At 36.4% G+C, this 17,364-nt stretch overlaps 1 protein-coding gene and 1 long non-coding RNA gene across 28 annotated transcripts in view; one reads left to right on the top strand and one right to left on the bottom strand.

The window, feature by feature from the left end:
- Positions 1-16,239, top strand: part of LOC149133793 (uncharacterized) — a 17,920-nt gene extending 1,681 nt beyond the window's left edge. Inside the window, exons 1-3 of one of the 2 annotated variants that reach the window (XR_016243469.1) lie at positions 1-395; positions 2,085-2,282; positions 9,152-16,239. The exon at positions 1-395 is cut by the window's left edge and continues 1,681 nt beyond it. This is a non-coding gene — a long non-coding RNA (uncharacterized LOC149133793). The remainder of the gene's footprint in view (positions 396-2,084; positions 2,283-9,151) is intronic. The other variant, XR_016243470.1, reaches the window with a different exon arrangement.
- LOC106871599 (tyrosine-protein phosphatase Lar) overlaps positions 1-17,364 on the bottom strand; it is a 591,306-nt gene that overhangs the window by 362,130 nt on the left and 211,812 nt on the right. The window lies entirely within an intron of this gene.

The raw sequence follows: 17,364 nt of genomic DNA, 5'->3' as shown, positions 1-17,364 counted from the left end.
ATTAAGAACTATGCTGCCATTGATAGAATGATTATTGCAAATGTGCACTTTTTGCATATTGTGGAATCATTTATTTTTATACTAATGTTCTTCTAATTGTTAAATGGCTTCCCTATTAAGGAGTGTTATCCATTTTCAACATAAATTACTAATTTACTAATTAGTAAGATATACTGAAGTAATTATATTGCTTAAATAATTACCGTATACAAGTCATTAGTATTGCATGGCTTCCAAGGTCAAAACAAATAAGTACAAGCCAATTATTGCGATTGATTAAATCAGCTATTCTCTTTCCTCTTCAAGATTTGTGGCCTTGTGCCAATATCACAAATCTATCCTTGCACCTCCTTTTTTTGATATGACCCAGGTGGAAGTTTCTCATCTATGTGTAGGTAGGTTGCTATATATTATTTTTATTTCCTTTATATTATACAGCATGGAAATCGGACGTTTAACGACGATGACATACATGTTAAAATTATATCTGTATTTTACATATTCACTTGCTTTTTTACTCTTTTACTTGTTTCAGTCATTTGACTGCGGCCATGCTAGAGCACCGCCTTTAGTTGAGCAAATCGACCCCAGGACTTATTCTTTGTTGCCGAACTGCTAAGTTACAGGGACGTAAACATACCACCATCGGTTGTCAAGCGATGTTGGTGTAGAGAAACACAGACACAGACACACACACACACACACACACACACACACATATATACATATTTAATTATTTTGTTTAATTATTGTGTGCAATCTTAACATCTGTTAGCATGTCTTAATGTATTGTATGCATGTCTGTTCCCCCACCCCCACCCCGTCATTTCACCACTATAGTTATTATGTCTGAGGTTTACTAGAGTAATACCATTATAGCAAGTATTAAAATATCTAAAAAGTAAGGAGGGACACATGATCTAGTAAAATTAAGATAAATTGAATTTATACAAGATAAGTTCATCATCACATCATCTTTGAGATGGTGTGTTTGGTGGACATTATCAGCAGCAATGAGGGAGAAGCTTTATTGCAGCAATCCTCAACATCAAGGAAGTCTATATATGATCATGCAATCTGTTAGAAATAGCAGGCCAAATTTACCTCAATCCACATTCCACTGTTACAGATAGAGAACACATTGGACAATGTAATCTCAGGAATACAAAAATGTCAAGATGGTTACCACTGTAATGCTTTTGATCAAAGCTGACTGGAAACTAACCAACAGTCACAACCAGAACAACAAAGACCTTCCTTTGTTGTTTGTAATGTCAGCCTCCTAAGGGCCAGCAGTGGTATCTATAACCTGAATGATTTTCTTCTGTTTTAACAACTTCCCAAATAATGGATGACATGCTCTTTGTAAGTGTTAAATTTGCCAAGGAGTGTGCATGTGTGTGTGTGTGTGTGTGTGTGTGTGTGTGTGCGTGTGTGTGTGTGTGTGTAAGTGCATTTGTGTACACATGGATTATAAATATGGATACATGTTTTATGTCATGTACGTATATGTGTTTGTGTTATATCATGCTTATCCAATGTGCCCTTCTTCGTTTAAAACAAAAGGGAGAGATTTGCTATTTCTAGCACGTTGAGTGACTGAGTAGAAGCATCATAGAAATACTGTATCTAGGACTACATAACCAATGTGTCTTTGGCACATTATTTGAGTAAAATTTGATCACTTTTCTAGCAGGTTGAAAGACTGCATAGAAGCTCTATCATTGACATAGTGTATCCAGGGATACATATCCAATATGCATTTCCTTTTTGAAGATAGTATGATTTGTGGGAAACTTAGCTGCTATTTCTAACAGGTCATGCAATGATGTAGGAGCTCTTTTGATGGCTTATAGCAAAACAAATGAGAAAGGAGTATTGAACCAAGGTGAGAGTTAAATGAAAAATGTTTTTTATTCATTATTTTAATAAACCCTCAAATTTATTCAGATACAGAATATAACTTAGATCCTTGTATCTTTTTACTATTTTGTATCTATTTTTCCAATTGTGGCATCAATGTATTGATTTAAAAAAAAAAACAAAAACAAAATGTGACACATATTGTCTTTTTTTTTTTACAGTTGGATTCCTTTCCTATTACTGAGCATTCAGCTATGAAATAAAACTGGAACCACTTGTCAACCAAAAGATTGAGACAAAATAACTTATATGCAATTGCTTGGACACAGATCAAAATTATTGTAGAAAATCTTGAAACTCATAGCAAAGTTATTTCTGAAGTTCTGAACCTTGGATATCGGAGGGAAAATCTAAACATGGTGAGGTATTTAATCCAACTGTCAGTTGTTTTTGCTATTCATCTACCCTTTGAATTATAAATATCAAAAACTTCAATGTCAGTGGGCTATGAGAATATTTGATAGACTGATAGAGTTACAGTTACTGTGGTACTATTCAATATACAGAAGAATTTTAGCTTTTCATAGGGTTGGGTATTTCCTGAACTTTAAATATTTTTAAAGGTGACAGTGAGCTCAAACCTAATTGATATATGTATATATAGTTTGTGGGACAGTGGTTGCAAGAAACAACAGAGCTAAACATCGGCTATTACTATGAGAACCAGAACATGGTAAAAGAAGGAAATGCAGAACTTTTAAAACATTTATGCAGCAGTTGCCAGACAGCAGGGAAGTATAGAGGTGACTGATCAAGGTAATTTGAGTGCACTCAACATAACACATACATTCATACATATACACATACATACACACATACATACACACATACACACACATATATATATATATATATATATATATATATATATATATATATATATATATATATATATATATACACAGATTATATATATATATCATCATCATTGTCATTTTAATGTCCATTTCCATGCTTGTATGGTCAGACAGAATTTGCTGAGATAGATTTTCTTTGACTGGATGCCCTTCCTGTTGCCAACCATTGCTTGTTTCCAAATAAATAATACTTTTCTGTGAAAGACTGGAAAAAAAGCAATATCATTTGTATGACGGTGATGCTCATTTACAATCCTCACATGATTTCAAGGCAATGGTACACACACACACACACACATACATATGTGTACATATATGTACATACAAAATGGGCTCCGTTCAATTTTCATCTACTGAATTCACTTGTCATATTTAACACATGAAGCATTAAAAACTTAGCTAAATGAAGATATAGTGGGATGGGGGAATACAAAGTCGGTCAGTGAATAATATGATATTTTGCCAGCAATTATGATAAACAATTCAGGATCATCATCATCATCATCATCATCGTTTAACGTCCGCTTTCCATGCTAGCATGGGTTGGACGATTTGACTGAGGACTGGTGAAACCGGATGGCAACACCAGGCTCCAGTCTGATTTGGCAGAGTTTCTACAGCTGGATGCCCTTCCTAACGCCAACCACTCAGAGAGTGTAGTGGGTGCTTTTACGTGTCACCCGCACGAAAACGGCCACGCTCGAAATGGTGTCTTTTATGTGCCACCCGCACAAGCCAGTCCAGGGGCACTGGCAACGATCTCGCTCGAAAATCCTACAGGAGCCAGTCAGGCGGTACTGGCAACGGCCACGCTCAAAATGGTGCATCTCATGTGCCACCCGCACAAGAACCAGTCCAGGGGCACTGGCAACGATCTTACTTGGCTTGCCGGGTCTTCTCACGCACAGCCCATTTCCAAAGGTCTCGGTCCGTAGTCATCGCCTCGGTGAGGCCCAATGTACGAAGGTCTTGCCTCACCACCTCAGCCCAGGTCTTCCTGGGCCTACCTCTTCCACGGGTTCCCTCAACTGTTAGGGTGTGGCACTTTTTCACGCAGCTATCCTCCTCCATTCTCACCACATGTCCATACCAGCGCAATCGTCTCTCTTGCACGCCACAACTGATGCTTCTAATGTTCAGCTTTTCTCTCAAGATACTTACACTCTGACGGGTATTCACATTGACATTACACATCCAACGGAGCATACTGGCTTCATTCCTTGCGAGCTTACGTATGTCCTCAGCAGTTACAGCCCATGTTTCACTGCCATGTAGCATGGTTGTTCGTACGCATGCGTCATACAGTCTGCCTTTTACTCTGAGTGAGAGTCCCTTTGTCGCCAGCAGGGGTAAGAGCTCTCTAAACTTTGCCCAGGCTATTCTTATTCTAGCAGCTACACTTTCAGCGCACCCACCCCCACTACTAACTTGGTCGCCCAGATAGCGGAAGCTATCGACTACCTCTAGTTTTTCACCCTGGAATGAGATAGAAGTTGTTTCCTGTTTGTTTGCAGTCTTTATTGCACCTGAACATCTGCCACAAACAAAAACTAACTTGCTAGTTAACCTGCCTTTGATGTTGCTGCACCTCTTATGTGTCCATAGCTTGCACCGGGTACATCTTATAGAGTTACTACCTACTCCTTTTCTACATACTGAGCAGGGCCATCTACCTGAAGGGGTTTGTGTTTTATCTACCTTCCTACTTATTAGGATTTTGGTTTTAGCTAGGTTGACTCTAAGGCCCTTCAATTCTAGACCTTGCTTCCACACCTGAAACTTCTCCTCTAGTTCTGATAGTGACTCCGCAATTAGGGCAAGGTCATCAGCATAGAGGAGCTCCCAAGGGCAACCTGTCTTGAACTCCTCTGTGATTGCCTGGAGGACTATGGTAAATAATAGGGGGCTGAGGACGGAACCTTGGTGGACCCCTACCTCTACCCGGAATTCATTGCTGTACTCATTTCCAACCCTCACCTTACTGGCCGCATCTCTGTACATGGCTCGCACAGCTCTCACTAGCCATTCTTCTATCCCAAGTTTCCTCATTGACCACCAGATAAGGGATCGGGGGACCCTGTCAAAGGCTTTCTCCATGTCAACGAAAGCCAGGTACAGAGGTTTATCCTTGGCTAGGTATTTCTCTTGCAACTGTCTCACTAGAAATAAGGCATCAGTAGTGCTTTTACCTGGCACGAACCCAAACTGCATCTCATCTAAATTGATTCGCTCCCTAATTAGTTGGGCTATGACCCTCTCTGTAACTTTCATAACCTGATCTAACAGCTTGATGCCTCTGTAATTATTTGTATCTAAAGCGTCCCCTTTACCTTTGTAGCAGTTGACTATGATGCTGCTACACCAGTCATAGGGTATGACTCCTTCGTGTATCACCTGGTTCGTAATACGGGTGACTAGGCTATAGCCAACACTGCCAGATATTTTGAGCATCTCTGCAGTGATTCCTGATGGGCCGGGGGCTTTCCCGGTCTTCATACTCTTAATTGCTTTATCTACCCTGGTACTATCAACTCGGATAGCTGGTCCCTCTATTGGGTCGACATAAGGCAGGCTCTCTTTCTCCCATTCATTCTCTTTATTAAGCAATCTATCGTAGTGGCATCTCCAGACCTCTTTCTTTGCATCCTCATTTAATGCAAGCGTACCATCATCCATGCGAACACATTTCTCTCCTACAACATCACTATTCTCTCTCCTACACTGTCTTGCAACCCGAAATACCTCGAGTCTTTGGTCCTCACGGCGCAGAACATTGGCAAATCTTTCCTTATCTGCTTCCCCTCTGGCTAAATAAACCTGTCGCCTAGCCTCCCTTCTGGCACATTGGTACAATTCCCTGCTACCACCGTTCTTCCAGTCCTTCCAAGCTTGTTTCTTTTGTCTAATAGCCCTGTCTACCTCCTTGTTCCACCACCACGTTACTCTGGGTTGGGAGGGGACCTTACACCACCCACAAATCTGGTCGGTGGCTTTCAACAGGTTGTCCCGCAGAAATCTCCAATTGTCTTCCACGTTGTATGATGCTATATCCCCTTCTATTTCGTTAAATGCTTCAAGTAACTTGTCTCTAAGTCTCTGTCCGTTTGCAGGGTCTTTAAGCTTCCACACCCTTCTTCTCCAAGCCTGTCTAATTCTGGGCACCCATTTTGCCTTGATCCCAAAGTCGCTAACTACTAATCTATGTTGTGGGGTACATTCTTCGCCAGGGTAGGTTTTGGCATTTATAAGCCGCCCTCTTTCCCTATTTCTGGCGAGGATGTAGTCGATTTGGCTAGAGTGTCTGCCGGAGCGGTAGGTGACTAGGTGACTGGCAGGTTTCCTGAAGTTGGTATTGCAGACCATAAGATTGGTTGCATCACAGAACTCCAGCAGTCTGGTTCCCTCCTCGTTGCGGGAACCGAAGCCATAGCCTCCATGTATGCCATGGAAGCCCCCAGCACGACGTCCGACATGACCGTTGAAGTCTCCAGCCACAAAGAGAAGGTCCCTGTCACTCGTCGACGAGATTCAATTTTATTCTGACCTCTTCAGCAAAGTAACTTTCACTCTATTTGCTAAAGGTAATGTTGACTGAATCAGTAAAAGATAAAAGATTGATGGTTATGGCGGAAGGAAAATAGAACTTTATGGAAACTTTATGGAGAACATTAGGTAAATTGGTGAGTGGGAACATATATAAGAAAAACATTAGATTAGTCCATTTTATAAAATAGTTGGTGATAGAAAGCATCCAGCCTTAGAAACCACACAAAAAAAAAAAGGAAAAAAAAGAAGATTGATTGTTTCCAATGAATGTCACGATGCTGGGAGACCCGTTCAACCATTGCAAACATGGAAAAATAAGGAAAAGACTGAAACATGATAATGATGATGGTAATGACAACGATGTTGATAAAGAATGATTGGATGACATTATTTTCATTATCCTGATAAATATTTGGTTTTGGCCTTATTTTAATCACCTTGTTGAAGATAGTCTTCCTTCACCTTAGTTACCAAAACAGTGATAAATGAATCATCAAGTAAATATAAAAGACTAAACACTGATATTGATGTAATGTCGATCTCACAGTGGGTAGGTACTTTAAGGATTTATTTCATATTTATTTACTCAGATTATTGGAAATTAATATTCAAATTCCAATAAAATCATTATATTGACCAAACACAAGGTTGTAATTTAGACCTATTCACAAAACACATTCAAGTATAATCAAGGTTATAAAAAGATAATTGAAATTCATATATATCTGTGTTTGTGTGTGCATGTACACACATGTGCATATGTGTGTGTGTGCGCGCACACATATGTGCATACATGTGTGTGCATTTGTGTGTGTGATAGATGAGATAGAGTACTAAGCAAAATACATTGTATTCATTTGGATAGTCACTGAGTTCAAACCTCACTAAGGTCAATTTCTGCTTTCCATCCTTCTTGGGGTAAGACCGAAAATACCAGTCAAATAATGGAATAACTTACATTTCAATAATACAGGCTAGATGTGAACAGAAATATGATGGAAGATGAAAACAAGATCTATAAAAATGTTCTTATCTGCAAGTACTGGGGTTGATACAGACAACTATACCATTAAACATGGTGCCCCAACATGGCCATAGTCCAGCCAACAACTAATACCAGCAGAAGAAGGAAACAAAAGAATGTATCAGTATGTGCATATGTATACACATATGCATATATCTACATTATTTTATTTATTTATGCGCCCTTTTAAATCCTAGCCAGGCTCATGGGCCTGGTTTCCCGGTTTCTATGGCATGTGTCCCCCCCCCCTGGACGGGACGCCAGTCCATCGCAGCGTTACTCAAGAAACAGGAAGAAAGAGTGAGAGAGAAAGTTGGGGTGAAAGAGTACATCAGGGGTCGCCACCACCCCCTGCCGGAGCCTCGTGGAGCTTTAGGTGTTTTCGCTCAATAAACACACACAACACCCGATCTGGGAATCGAACCTACGATCCTCCGACCACGAGTCTGCTGCCCTAACCACTGGGCCATTGCACCTCCATATATCTACATAAATGTGGAATATGTGTACAGCTTAGATGTGTAATACATAAGTTACTGTACAAGTGAGCTAGCAAAAAGGAATTAAAGACATTAGCCAAGGAGAGATAATTGTACTTGTATAGACATGTATTGTAAATGGACTATAATATCTACATAAACAATTGCTGCATGTTCAGAGTGCAAAGTATCCTTGAAAAATAGGAAGATCAAGAAAGACATGAGCTCTAAGGATGTTGGTTCTCACAGGACAAGATGACACAGAACTGCTGCACTCATCCAAACCAAGACAACAAGAAAATGGTAATGACAGTAATTAGAAACAAGATGGTTGGATAATTAAGAAATTTGTTTTAGTCACAAGGTTGATGTACACTCCCACTCTGTAGCATATTGGGAAGGCATCTTTTACTATAGCCTCAGGTTAATCTATGCCCTGTGAGTGAAAATGAGCAGATGGAAATTGTATAGAAGCCCATCAGTGGATTGTACCTGTAAATCAAAAGGTCTAGCCTTGTCACATTAAATTTGCTTAGGGACTACATTAAGTACTGGTGGAATATTCAGTCATTTACATGCTAATTCAATGAGCCCGAGAACTTAGTTGATTCAAGTGGAAACTCAATTCTGATTGAGACACATTTCCTTATGATTATTAGTAATATTAACATTCAGGTCATACCTTCAAGTTTCAGACTATTTTTTAATAATTCTTTAATATATCCTGACATAATGATATGCAGGGATCCTGTACAGGCTACTTTTGAGAACGAAGAGAATTAGTCTGAAAATAGAAATTCTCAAGGTGCCGAACTATAATCAGAATGCTTTACTGGGTTCGTTGGTGATAATAACTCTACTTTGAAGCAGCATCACTCATAACATAGATGCTTCACACAAACAACCAGCCAACCAATTACAGGTTTCTCATTGCTAACCATTAACATAATCCTAGATACACAATACTAAAAAAATAAAAAATAAAAAAAGAAGTTTGTTATGACTAGAAAGTCTTCAATCATAGGTCTCTCCATGAATAAGTCTGTTTTAGAATTAAGATGCTACAACAACTACTACTACTTCTGCTTCTTCTTATATTTAGTTACCAAGAGATACAAGAACCTATGTAGCCAATTCACAATTGCTGGAGTGTCAGGTGGATTGCTTTGCAGTAATTGTTTTGACTCTCAGCACCCTAAGTTCAAATCCCACCAAAACAAGCTTTGCCCTTCATACTTTTGGAGTCAATAAGCAAAGCATTAATTTTATAACTGGATCAGTTCTTCACTTTTTGTTAATCTTTCTATTTCTTTCTCTCCTAGGAGAAATTGACTGTGGTTAAACATGGAAAAGGATGGGATTTGCCACGTCTAAAATATCCAAGACATGTCATATGTCATGATGGCACTCTGACAATTCCATCAAGGAATTGAGAGCACACGGCATGGAAATTGAAACCAAGAGAAAGACACACACTAACTAAATCCTCAAGTCTTATTCCTCTCTACTAAATAGTCCTTTAGAACTATCTACCTCATAATGAGTAACCAATTAAAACTTGTTGAAACAAAGAATACTTTCTAAGGAACTAAAATCCAAAAGATAGTCTGGACTGGTTCAAATAATTTACCATCCTCCTCCTTTCTATCACTCTGTCTCTGTCTTTGTCTGTCTGACTGTCTTTTTCTCTCTCTCTTTCTTTCCCTTTCTCTCTATAATGTATTTGAAATAAGCAGAAATGCTCTATATTTCAAGACAATTGTTTATTTAAATTCTACCCATATTATCGATCTAAATTGTTTTAATTACATTCAATGACCTTTCTTTTGCTTTTTCTTCTCATTTTCTCATATAACTGTAGCGGTGAAGAACTGTCGGAAGACGCAAATGAAAATCTGGATGACTCACATTGTCACTCAATCTATATACAGCATAACAATATTTTGGCATATTTGGATTGTTTTACTATCCATTAATGTGATAGCCAAATTGTCAGAACAACTGCTTACTTTACTGTAGATGATGCTACTACTACTATGCAGTTTTCTGCTTGCTATTCTTCTTGCAAGAGAGGTGGACATCGCAAAAGCAAATCAATGTGAATGCAATACACACACACACACACATACACACACACACACACAATGAATAAAAACCATCCGAAATGTTAGAATAGGATTTTAAAATGTCACTCTTTAGAATGATTATTATAATAAGACTGTTATTGTTATTCAGCCTTTTTTGAGTCAACTTCTGATTAAAACCTTCCAGCTAAACATGCTCTCTGTTCATAAAAAACTATAGTTTCTAATGTATCGTTCCTTTTTGAAGATGACAATGTGTGATTTGAGCAAAATTTGGCCGTTATCTCTAGCAGGTCGAGTGACCATGTGAAAGCTCTTTTACGATGAATATATTTTGTTATGAAAGTGGGTGGAAAGTGAGAAATATTGAAGATAAGCCATATAAGGTGTGTATGTAGAGTTAAGTGTAATGTAAGAGAATTCTTGTATTTAAATTTGCAAGAGATGATTTATTTTCAAAAAGCTCATGAGTGACTTTCAACATAAACTTACAAATATATTACTGTATACTTAATGAGTTTCATAGATTTGAGAGAAGTGGTAGGTTCAATTTAGCTTCTTGTCAGTCTCAAGTTAATAGCATAGAAACAGATAAAGAGTTAATGTGCTCAATTAAAAATAATGTTCTATGACTATTTTTTTCACCTGTATTTCAATCACAGTTTCTTCGTTTTAATTAACACAAAATGTAGAGAACCAATAAGGGGAATCTTTAAGTGGTAGATCAACCTGCTAGAAATAGCCTCTTAACTTCCCTCAAATCATACCGCGTTGTCTTAAAAAAAAAAAAAGAATATATTGGACAATGTAGTTCTAGATACAATGTCTGAATAACAGGTAGGATGGTCATGACTGGAATGAATTTGATCTTAGATGAACTAGATGGGGGATGATTTAAGGTTAAACAGCAACACCAAAAATTTTCATGACACATGTATGACTAAAAGACATCTTATATACTGTAACCAATGAACTTCATAAAACCTGGCAGTGGTTATTGAATTGTACAGTATTATCATGTAAAGGAAGGTGATGGTAGAATGGGAATGCTACCCTGAAAGTGAATCTAATGAAAGGTGGGAGAGAGTCCTGAAAATAATGATAGTGAAGGCTCCAAGTGCATGCCTGTTGATTGGAGAGGGCACTTAGAAAGGCTGATCTAAAAGTTCCTTGTAGTTATTTGTTTAATTTTTCTTTTCCTGTCTGAACTAAGCAAACAAAATGTACCAATTGCACTGTAGTTGTGCTTAGCTCTAAGGCAATCCTAACTGTGCAGACTTATAATCAAAAGCAGGCCATGAATGACCATCCTGTCTGTTTTTTTTTTTTGTTTGTTTTTAAGAAACACAATTTCTAGGACTACACTATCTTCAATACATATGTCACCCTTCGTTTTAAAGATGGTAAAAGGTGTTTTTTAGTGATTTGGTGCTATATCTAGCAGGACAAAGAATCACATAGAAGCTCCTTATTTAGTCTGACTGATGTAGACTTATAATATGTGCAACAACACTAAGACTAAATACAGATGTGACTGACTATATACTTAACTTTCATTGTATTAGTACAGTAGTAATTATTGTTTTGCCCCCAAAAATCTTAAAACAATAAGTAAATAAAATATGTATCCATACAATGGCATTAACATTTTGATAAATAGTTTTACTTATACTTAAGCATCAAAGAAAAAAGGTCGGCAGAAGCTCATGTTATGTAACAATGAAATTGTTTGGTTCAGTCTCCACTCTAAGATACTGAAAAGGTTTGCATGGAACCTTATTTAACGAAGAAGCTAAATACATTCAATTTCACTTCATATATTTATATATCATTTTAATGTATTCAAATTTGGTCTTACAGCATTTATGTAAACTGTTATTAGTTTGATTAATAAAATTTACTCTGGGTCGAGATATAATAATCTAAAGTTAATGGTTGAAAACGGCAATAACATTTTTTTTTTTTCAACTTCAATGGTAAGAAATTCCCAAGAGAGTTAGCTGAACAACAGAGGGTCTTCTGAGAAGAAAACCCTGCTGAGGAAAGTGTTTCAGCCCTTAACTTCTAACACTCTAAGAGGGCTGGGCCACATCCAGATCACAACTCGCTTCTGCAAGTCGTACCTGAAAATAAGAAATCAACAGCAAATATGGTTCCGATTGATAGTATCATAAGTGTGTGTGTATGGGGAGGGAGGGAGGGAGGAAGGAAGGAAGGAAGGAAGGAAGGAAGGAAAGAAGGAAGGAAGGAAGGAAGGAAGGAAGGAAGGAAGGAAGGAAGGAAGGAAGGAAGGAAGGAAGGAAAGGAAGGAAAGGAAGGAAGGAAGGAAGGAAGGAAGGAAGGAAGGAAGGAAGGAAGGAAGGAAAGGAAGGAAGGAAAGGAAGGAAGGAAAGAAGGAAGGAAAGAAGGAAGGAAGGAAGGAAGGAAAGGAAGGAAGGAAGGAAGGAAGGACAAATTCTATAACTAGTAAGGGAGCTGTTGGTCTACCATCTAAACCACACAACCTATCTCTCTCTAAACCACACTCTATGATCTTAAAAGCAGTTAGGACAATACACTGGATATTGTAATCCCTGATATACAAAAATATAGAATGTTTTTTTTTTTTGCTCGGGACTGGTCTAAGGTTAAACAATAACAGCAACAACCCAGAGTTTGAGGAAACTACTGATGTTCTCTATAGCAACCCACTCGAATAAGCAGTCAACAAAACCTCTTAAACGTTTAAATGAGTTAAGATGTCATATTGACATTGAGACTATAATTTTATGAAGGAACAGCGCCTATATACTAGAGATAGACATCAAATGACTATAAACTACTTTGGTATATCCCACTGATGAAGGTAGAATATTTATTACTAAACCGGAAATCTGAAGATTTAGGGTTAACCATGTGTATGTGGAGAGAGAGAGAGAGTATTAAAAACAGTCATTATAATTTCACATAAAAGTTAAATCTTGGAAAGTTACTACATAGTTTCACATACCATAGAAGTTAGAAAAAAAATTATTGCTTGTTTATTTCACATTCAAGTTTGTTTATATTTCTAAGATATTCAGGTTTTATGATCTATGAATTAAACTGATAAATTTTCATAACCCTATATTTCAAATTTTAAAAAAAACATATCAGTCTGATGCATAGAGCATAATACCTGAGTATGTTAGATACATATGCTGTATACAATTTTATCGTATTCTGTTGCTTGCTGTGCCTGAATAACATTACCAACCACAAATTTAGGAATTCAAATAGAGATCCTAGATTGTTGCAGCTGTTTAATCCCAAATCAGCTCTGACTGAGGAAACCTATGATTGAAGATATTCCAGCATAGTGTATACTGTATAACATTACGCAATATGTCCTTCCTTGTTTTGCTTTTATTGAATGATAGAATTTGATTTGACAGAAATCTGGCATTTGTTTCCAGCAAGTTGAGTGACTACACTGAGATTTCCCCCCCAAATTCAATAATAATCCTATTATACTGATATTATATCTAAGGAGAATACAGAATAATTTGAAAAATTGCAATTCAAATTACCCACACAAAATACGAGACATATTCGTAAATGTAGCAATTGTTGAACATCATCAAAGATGATTCATTCATGTTCAATGCCACTTATCATTCAAGAAGGAACAACTAACTCTTATTCAGCTAATCTAATACCGTGACAGAATCTTATAGGGTGTCAACGAAAGGATAAAAATCAATGCTTTTGATCCAGATAACATAAAACCATTTGGCAAATCCTTCAAGAATTAATATCAGCGAAAGCTCTCCATAACAAAATAAAAGAATCTGTCAGAACAAAAAAAAAAAGAATTACCAATATTCTGTGAATAATGAAGTCTGAACTAGTGAAGGTTATTTCATTCGTTAATTCTTGAAACTAATTAGATGTCAAACATCTTTAAGGTTTTAATGTTGCTGTTTTAATGTTGCTATATAAACAAATATGCTGGGGAAGTCTCTATAAAAAAAATTTTCTAAATGCTTGTTTCAGAGATTTTTTTAATGTCATTTAGTTCTGCAGAATTTGTCAGAAAATAAATAAATATCTAGGTGAGAAGAAAAGGAATAATCAGTTAAAAAATCAAAAAATATATTGTTTGAATAATAACCTTCAATGTTTTGTCACAAATTTTGACTACAATCGAGGACTAAATGATCAAAAACTTAATAAATCAAGATGATTAGGCAGATATTTTTTTTAGAATCTTTAAATCCAGGAATACTAAAAACATTTTTAGAAACCATCCTGTATATTTTGCTGTTATCAGCCATCAAAATATCTGATAATATATCAATGACTGAAAGTATGAAATGGTATTTAACCCGATTTGTGAACTGTTATATCCTTAAAATGTTGGATTGTTGTAACACCCACTTTAGTATACAGTATACGTAGTAAACCCAGTAAAGACATGACTATCTTTGACCACCTACTACGTACTCTGGTACTTCATGTACTTCTCTTGACTTATAGTGACTACATTATTCCATTCATCATTACTACTAATTCCTTACAACATCTCTCCTTTTAAGTTTTTCTGAGGAAGTGTCATTTTATTTAGCAATAATTTTTTTTTATTCATCCCCACCTCCCTTTTTTGAATTTTTTCGTACAATTTGGTATTTTTTATGCTTGGCATATATTTTCAGGAACTCTGCATGTTTTCTTTCCCTCTCACTTGTACACCTGGGATCAATCACCTGCAGTGGCTTTGGTACTTGGAATGTATCACACAACCATTCCATCGGTTCCTCCAACTTCTTTGGCTCGCTTTCCACGAATTTCTTTTTCAGTTGATTCCTATGTCTCTTTAGTATGCCTTTTCTATTTTTTACCCAATACATCATTTTACCAATGCATTTGGTAATTACGCCATCTTCCCAACTCTGCTTTCCATTCTTCTATGCCCTCATATACATCTTTATACCAACTTCAAAAAATCTTGCTATGTCCTCCCTGGCACAACTTGTTTTCTTGTCAGGTAGCAATTTATCAAAAGACTAATTTTACTTTCCTTGCAAACATCAGCTCTGCTGGTGAGCTATCTGCTGGTGTATCTGGTGTCATGGTACACTCTTAAAAATTGTTGAAGAGCTACCTCATCCATAACTTCCTTCTGTATGTTCCGACACTTCCAATAGGTACTGGACAATGAGCTCTTTTCACTGAAAATTTTACACAGTATATCTATTGTGTCATTAAAGTTTATGTCCGAAGGTTTTCTCGAGAGTAAATAACTACTGTATCATTCATGTTATGTTGCCACCAGTTTTCTCAAGATTAAGTGTGTTTTCATCTCATCATCCCAATCTTTACATCTTTTCTCAAAGATTTGCTCATATCTTCTGTAGTATTCTTCGAAGTTAACTCCTTTGTCAGGTTCGTATTTGAACTCTGTTATGGAGTTCGCAACATAGTCTGATGAAAACATTCTTTCTGAATTTCCTGACAACTTCATTAATTGCAGCATTTGTTGCTGTAATAGCAATTGTAGTTGTTCTTTCAGTTGTTGTTGTTGCTGTTTTTGGAACTTGAGCAAACCAGCCAACAAATTTTCCATAAATTTTACGATTTGTTTTTTTTGGTAAAATTCACACAACAAAACTTTGTGAGTTTGTTAACTTCTCAGGAGTTATTAATTCCTCGTAGAGTTGTTTAAATCCTTGTCGAGTTTATTAATTCTTCGTGAGTTGCTTAATTCCTCGTCGAGTTTATTAATTCCTTGTGAGTTGTTTAAATCCTCATTGAGTTTATTAATTCCTCGTGAGTTGTTTAAATCCGTTGCCATAGTTATATCCTTAAAATGTTGGATTGTTATAAAACCCACTTCAGTATACAGTATACTTAGTAAAACCAGTAAAGACATGACTATCTCTGACCACCTATGATGTACTCTGATACTTCTCATACTTCTCTTTACTTATAGTGACTAGGTTATTCCATTCGTCGTGTGGGAAGGGTGTACCACTAGTACTAATTCCCTACAATATGAACAAAATCAAGATGAAACTTGGTACAGGTTTTATCATTTTCTATTAGCTTTCCTTGCAGGCATGACTTGGCTGTGGTGTGGGCGGTGGTATAGAGGACTGAATATCAACACATTCAATGTCATTCCTCTATACAATGATAACATGACATAGCAAATAAGAGAGAACATGAGTGGTAGAGAATAAGAGGGTTATACTGTATACAAATTTTATATATATATATATATATATATATATATACAGTTCTATATTTAAGAGACGAGGAATTGTGTACATTATTTACATTTGACAGATATTTGTCCTCATCTTGTTTGTTGTTGACACGCTTCAGCTGATATACCCACCAGCCTTCTTCAGGTGTCTTGGGAAATTTCGAATTTGGGTTCTCATTCCTAAGGTATTTTTTGATGTTGTTGTTATTATTATTATTATTATTATTATTATTATTATTATTGTTATGCCCATGGGCATATGGTGTAGCGGTTGAGAGCGCAGGCTACTAACCCCAAGATTCCGAGTTCGATTCCAAGCAGTGACCTGAACAGTGATAATAATCATAATAATAATAATAAAATAATAACATCGAAAAATACCTTAGGAATGAGAACCCAGGTTCGAAATTTCCCCAAGACATTTGAAGAAGGCTGGAGGGTATATCAGCCGAAACGTTTTAACAACAAACAAGATGAGGACAAATATCCGTCGAATGTAAATAATATACATAATTCCTCATCTCTAAAATATAGAACTGGAAAGATTATTATGTTTACTTGAGTAAATCCTTTTTAGAGAGTTCTCTTAGCTTCTCTGATTTTTATATCCAAGTCATAAATTCAGAAATCTAATAAACAATAATCTGAGTAGAATTTCACATCAGTTCCTAGCTTTTCACACACACACACACACACACACACACACACACACACACACACACACACACACACACACAAGAAAAAAAAACTGTTCTGAAAAAGTGACTAAACTCCAAATAGTTGGGAATATAAAATCTATTCCATCTTTGATATCAAGTGAAAAGGAGGAAATTTTTAGCTGATAAAATATAACAGATATTAAACTCAAATGTATATTATCAACTTGCATTACCATTTGAAAAGACTCTACTTATAGCAAACTTCTAAATGTATACATCTTATTGACATGTTTGAAATGCCAAATATTTCAAGAAAATTGTAAAGCAATGCAATCAATATTCATTATCTACACACCTACCAAAACACTTCTGATAATAGTAATAATCAATAAACAATATTTTCCCAAAATCCCACTTGGCAACTCTTATCATAATTTCACTAAATCAAATATATTAGATACTCTTCCATAATACACATAAATTGATTATATTCCATGGATTACCAAAGTAATGATTTTTACAGATCAATAGTATCAAAATATGGCAATGAAATTCTTTTTTTTTTT

Source organism: Octopus bimaculoides, chromosome 10, assembly GCF_046866305.1.
Source record: "Octopus bimaculoides isolate indiv1 chromosome 10, ASM4686630v1, whole genome shotgun sequence".
Lineage (NCBI taxonomy): Eukaryota > Metazoa > Mollusca > Cephalopoda > Octopoda > Octopodidae > Octopus > Octopus bimaculoides.
Note: the sequence above shows the minus strand (reverse complement) of the source record. Positions and strands in the feature narration are given on the sequence as shown.